Source organism: Lipotes vexillifer, unplaced genomic scaffold (genome assembly GCF_000442215.2).
Source record: "Lipotes vexillifer unplaced genomic scaffold, Lipotes_vexillifer_v1.1 scaffold1272, whole genome shotgun sequence".
NCBI classification, from domain to species: domain Eukaryota; kingdom Metazoa; phylum Chordata; class Mammalia; order Artiodactyla; family Lipotidae; genus Lipotes; species Lipotes vexillifer.
In genome coordinates, this window is record NW_006779909.1 from 2,942,685 (window position 1) to 2,949,138 (window position 6,454).

Here is a 6,454-nt window from a genome sequence, read left to right on the forward strand (position 1 = left end):
CCCCCCACCCCCGCTTCTCACCACGCCATTCTGATTGCGCCTGGCCCAACAGCGATCGTTCCCGATGGGCGCTGCTCCTCGGAAAACTGCCACAAGCACAACTGATTTTTTTTATCACCATTCCGGGGACCTCAGATCCCGCTGGGGAAATTCCCTAATCAGGAGCCCCAGTTTCTCCTAGGCTGCCCGGCTTTGCAGAGCACAGAACAGTTGCAGAGGAAATCAAAGTGAGGCTCTGTCCTTGAGGCAAAGTGGATCCAGCAATCTTTCTGTCTCCTTAAAACGTCTCCCTCACTGCAACCCCAGTCAAGGCTGCTGCCCTCTCCCCTTCCCTGAAGTCCCCCAGTGAGAATCTCCTCACTGCCACTAAAATCTGCCAGCCCAGTAAATGAGGAGCTAGTGTTAATGCAGACCTGCCCCGCCAAGTGCTTCCGAGATTAAAGCTGCTTCGTCGGGCAGTAGGCTTTGTTCCGTTCCAGAACTGGGCTCCACAGTTGTGGCAGCAAATCGGGTGAAGACAGTTTCCTGCAAGCTCCAGCAACTCAGCGCTTCTCATTTGCCAGGAACATGGGTTCCCATGTAGCAAATCGTATGTTGTGCCCTGTACTCCTTAGCTAGTTAACTCACGAGTTGTGTTTTATGACTAATCCTTAATAACTATGGTAAATAACTGTGACTGTGGGTTTTTTAATCTGTCATCCTCGTCCAAAAGTGACCAGCATACCAGTTCTTGCAATAAGGTATTACCCTCAGAATATTAAGCACATTCTTGTAGAGAAAAAACAAAAAGTCTGTGTACACATATAAATGCACACATATGTACATTCATCCTCATGCTTGGTACATAGGGTCTCATTTGATATTGTGTAGGAAATCTAAACGCTTTTCCTGAAGTCATCTGTAAAATAGTCTCATTACTAAGGCATCCCAAATGCCAACTGGTGAATCCAGGATCAAAATGCATATGTATTGTTAAATTATAGGGTTTAGAACAAAAGGAACCCTTCACTGTGTCTCATGGTCCCACCCCCCATCCTTTGTGTGAATTCCTTTAGAATAAGGGCAGGAAGACTTCTAACTTTCTCTTTGTTCTTCATTCTGAAACTAAGAACAAGTCTTTCGAAGACAAATGCAGCGTATTTAATGTTTGTAATCAAATCTAAGTGAGATGTTTGGCAAGAAATCCCTTAACTGATTTCCATCCAAACCTACTTATATAGCACAATATTATGTGTCGTACAATTACTGTGAGAACTGTGAATATGTGTAACTTTTTTTAGTATTTGCCCTGGGGAGGGAAAGATATTGTATTATCATATATGCTTTTTTTTGCAATAAGGATTTATTCTCAGAACACCAAGTAAATCTATCTCTATATTAAAAAAATATATGTAATATATACATATTCAAACTATATACAGAGCCTGTTTTAAAAAAAATTACAGTATTATTTAGTAAAATTATCTGTTCTATGGACCAAATGTAAAATATTTATACATGAAGATGCATTTTAAATGTCTATAAATGGTGTTATAACTAGAGCACGGGCGTTATGTACGTTTCTAAGAATATAGAGGAAAAATAATAAAGGTTCTATGATATACAATGTCAGACCTTCAGTTCTTTGGGGTGGGGGTCACAATAGCCTCTCTCATCAAAACAGCGAGAGATACACACAAAACATTTTTCCCCAACAGAGAGAGATTTGGGCTCAAAATCCAGGGACATGGAACTGGCCTTCCCCAGAAGTCTTGGAATGAGTGGATAGAAAATGATTCTGAGCCACAGAAGGGAGGTGCTTTCACTGTTCTAAGAAACTTAAATGTGGTCAACTAAATGAAGGTCTAAAACTAGGATAATAGGAGCACATTAAGTTAACAACATTCATTCCCTCGTGATTCATTCCTCAAAATATTTAATTTTAAAATCTTATTTAAAATTTGAGTTCTACAGAGAAGTTGTAAGAAGGGTTCAACAATCACCCAGGTTCACCAGTTTTTGACACGTTGCCACCTTAAGTCTGTCTGTCAAGGTTCAGTGTGGGAAGCAGGACCACTAAGAGTATTATGGAATAAGGCGTGTATTAGAGGAACAAGCCTTATACAGTTGTGGGAGAAGGTAGGAAGTAAGGGTCTGAAAGAGAGAGTTGGGAGATCAGAGGAAAGTCACTAACCAGGTGAGCAGGAGAGGTAGGAGTGGGCCTGGTACACATCAATGCTCAGATGGGGCCATTCTGATGACCGGCTTTGTGAGTGCCCACGATAACGCCAGCAGATTACTCCCCTCTTGGTCCTGGCAAACCATCCCTTTCATGGTCCTCCAGAGACCCTCCCCCGGGACACACCTCAGTCTCACTGAGCTGTTGTGGGGCTGCTTGGGGGAGCTGCCCTGTGGGCGGTTGGCCATGGGGATGGTCACAACAGTGATGATGATAACAGATCCATTGTGGTTCCACTAAGCAGCAGGCCCTGCACCAACTCCTCCCAAGCATTTTCTCAGCTGACCCTCAGGACACCCCCATGATGTGTCGGCGCTCTCACGCTCATGCCCTGGCCTCACCCCTGCTCTGGCTCCCTTCCCGTTTCCGTTTTTTGTGCGCACCAGCTCCGATATCCACCACCTCCACTCTGTGCCACAAACGTGGCTATTACCTTTTATAATGGGAAATACATAACAAACGGTATTTAACAAGAAAACCCACAAAGCCACGTGGGCTTGCCAGTGTGGAGGCGGACAATTTACTGACAAGAACATCTCATCATGATGCACATACATTTAAGGACTGTGAATATTTTGCTCTTGAAGGAAAGTCTTCTTGTGCTAAAAAAATGCTAATGGGGACATGGAGCGGGGAGCCCAGCCATGATGAAGACAATAACATCATAACACCGATCAAGGAGAAATCTGGGGCTCCGGAGACCTGCTTGCTGGAGGTGTCCCCTGATGTTTTCAAGGGGATTTGTTGGTGTTTTCCTTGAGGTTTGGGTCCGCTCACGTTTGAAAGAAGAAGACACCAAAGACAGAGCTAGAAGTGCAAGAGATCTGAAGGGGAAGGTAAATGTCTTTAAATGGTACAGGGGAGAAAGGGCAGGAGCCAGCAGGGAAACACTCGGGCACCTGTGCCAGGAGAGAGAGAAGGAAGGAGGCTTGAGTAGGAAGAGCCTCAGACTATGGGGCAGGGCTGGGATGGTGTCAGCCAGACCAAAGGACAGCCCCAGTGCCACGGCTGTCATGAAAGGAGCCCCACATGGAGAACTGCCCAGGCCACAGCACCTCCACCACGCTGGGTCCTGACTGGGCTGCCAGGGGAAGGTGGACTTGTGCAAATACTACAGCTGCAGCTGGAGACAGCTAGCCAGCTGCACTCCCCTCAGCAGTTCTCCAGGAGTGCAGGGACAAAGAAAGGATGTCTACATTTCTAAAGGCCTTCTACCTGCCCAGCACTTTCTCCTGGAATGCTGTTTACTCCCCACCACCAAACTGCAAAAAGGTGCAGGCTATTTTTTCCATTTATAGATGAGTATGCTAAGGCTCAGAGAGGGACAGCAACTCCCCCAGGGCCACACAGCTCTAAGTCACAGGACTGGACACAACAGCAGTCTACTTGGGCAGACAAATGCACAAGGCACCGGCCCCATCTCAAACATTCTGATGCAGGAAGTCATTCTGATGCAGGAAGCCCGCAGGTGCTGGAGCCATCGGGCAGGGGCTCAGGAATTGCCTTCTAAAAAGCACTCCAAGCCTTTCTGATGGAGAAAGTTGGTAGCCAATCACATCAAGAAACATTGTTTAAAAGAATCTAGGAACCCTAATTGAGGGACGTTTTACAAAACAACCGACCTATGCTCTTAAAACATGTCAAGGTCATAAAAGACAAAATGGAAGGGTTTCAGATGAAGGAGATATGACAACTGAATGCAATGCCTGATCCTGAATTAGACACTGGGCCAGAGGGAAAAAAAATTTTTTTCTTTTGCTCTAAAGGGCATTAGTGGGACACTAGGTGAGATTTGAATAAGATATGTAGATTAGATAATAATATTTTATCAGTGTTAATTTCCTGATTTTGATCAATGCATTGTGGATACGTAAGAGAATGTCCTTGCTTTTAGGAAATATTCAGGGGTGAAGGAATATCTTGTCTACAATTTATTCTCAAATGATTGAGGAAAAATAACTTACACGTATGTGGTATGTGTATGTGTGTGTTGTATGTGTCGAGCGGGAGAGCGACGAAACAGGCAAATGTGGAGAAATAACACCTGAGGAATCTGCGTGAAGGTTGTACAGAAACTCTTTATACTAGTTTTGCAACTTCTAAGTGTGAAATTATTCAAACAAACAATCTAGGAAGGGCCTGGGTGTCACCTTCGTTTGATTAGCGCTGTACAGGGCTGTGGGGATGGGGGTTCCTGCCGGGGTGAGGGGGGCGGAGAGATGGACACAGTCTTTGGTTTGGACCAGGACCACTCCTCACTCATGCACTGCCACGGCTGTAATTGCCCCTCTTCTCCTGGAAAGCCTTCAGGTCTCAGCCCGGAAGTCACCTCCTTGGATCCTACCAGGCTCACCACCTCCTAGGCTGCGTGGGGGGCCCCTCGCTTCCGTCAGAGCTGCGGGGCAGGGTCCTCCCCTCTCTGCTCACGCACTGTCTCCCCACCGGCCCACGGTCCTCCTGCCTGGTGTTGTTCAAGCCAATAGAACAAGACCCAGTTCAGCTCATAAGCAGAAGAAAGCTTTCCTCTTTGACCAAGGCCTGGAGAGGTGCGAGCTCGCTCTAGTGCGCGTGCTCTTCCCGACAGACCGTGGGCGGGGCTGCTTCGTAGGGATCTCCTGGGCGGGGGAGGGGAGGAGGCGGAGTTCTCACGGGGCTCTCGGCTCCAGGTCGCAGTGCGGGGCGCAGTGCCTCTGCACACAGCCCGCAAGCGGAGGTGTCGGTGCCGCCATTTTGTACCAGTAACTTTTCTCTGACGAAGTGTCTGCGTGCAGCGCCCTCTGAGCAAGTGAAGCTAGACAAAGCACAAAGGAAAAAAAAAGAAAAACGGTTAGACTTGATTTTATTACCCAGATTCTATTTTTATTTCCTGGGAATTGTTAATGGGCTTTGCTGGTGACAAATTCCCCCTGTGTCGTGTGTCCTCCTCCTCACTGTCGAGGGGCGCTGAGGGGCCTTGGCTCGTCTTCTGTGGCTGCTTCCTGCTGGTTTGGGGCATCATCATAGCCCCGGTGGAGGCGCGGAACTGCTCCGCGGCTGCCTTTAGGTACGTTTGGTTGCCCGCGGGCCTCAGCCCTGACTGTTCACATCCCTGAGCGACCTCCATTTGTCTAACCTTTTGGAGACAAAGGACACCAGACAATTTAAGATCCGTGGCCCAAATACTAGCAAGAGAATAATGGTCACATGTCAAGTTTTTCCTGAAAATATGGGTCTGTCAGTCTTTGGGCCGTGGGCGAGCGTGCCCTGACGTCGAGGCTCTGCTGGGGCTGAATCTCCCTGGTCGCACTTTGGTCGTTTTTTGGAAGAGAAGCTTCAGCTCAGAGAGAGGTTCCGCCAGGTAGTCGAAGGGCCGTTGCTCCAGGTCGTCTTTGTGGAGGTTGAGGGGTCTCTTCCCTCGCGTGTGAGGCACCCATGGAGTGATCCCTGTGACTTCCGGTGTGACGGGTTGTTAGGGTCACCGAGTAGGGTCCATCTGCTTAGGGGCGAGCTGGGCTTGCGGGCCGCTGGTTTTCCAGGGTTTTAGGTGCACTTGGTCTCCTGGCCGGATGGGCTGGGGGCCTGGTGGGTGGCGGGCAGCACCTGGTCACGATATTCCGTGAGAGCTTCCTGGTTTCTTCTACCTGGAGGGCACATTTGGGTTGTTCCATTTCAAGGAGCTTAAGATGCCCCATCTCTCGGGCATGGAGAATGGGTCTACCGTACATGAGTTCAAATGCACTTAACTTTAAGTCATCCCTCGGGGCTGACTGGACAAGGAGCAGGGCAATCAGAAGCAACTTAATCCAATTTTCTTGAGTTTCCTGACATAGCTTGGCTAAGGCCCATTTCAGGGTCTGATGGGATCTCTCGCCGTTCCCCAGTGACTGAATGAAAGGTCCGTCCATTGCCCAGGGCACTCATTATCCCCTTTGTCACTTCAGACACAAATGCTGGACCATTATCACTTTGTAGGGATCCTGGGAGCCCAAACGTGGGGGTTATTTCTTTTAATAATGCCTTAACCACTTCAGCTGCCATTTCAGCTGTGTCTACTAGCAGCGAGAGATACCTGAAATTGGCCGGTGCCCTCGGTCTGACGGTGCAGTCAATCTGCCAGTCTTCTCTAGGATATGTTCCTCTGGTCTGAATGGGCCTTATCTGGGGGCCTCTTGGGGGTCTTGTGTTGGGGGTGTTACCTATCATGCCAGGAGTTACCACGACCTCAACCAACTAAGCAGTTATAACGGGCTTTCCTCC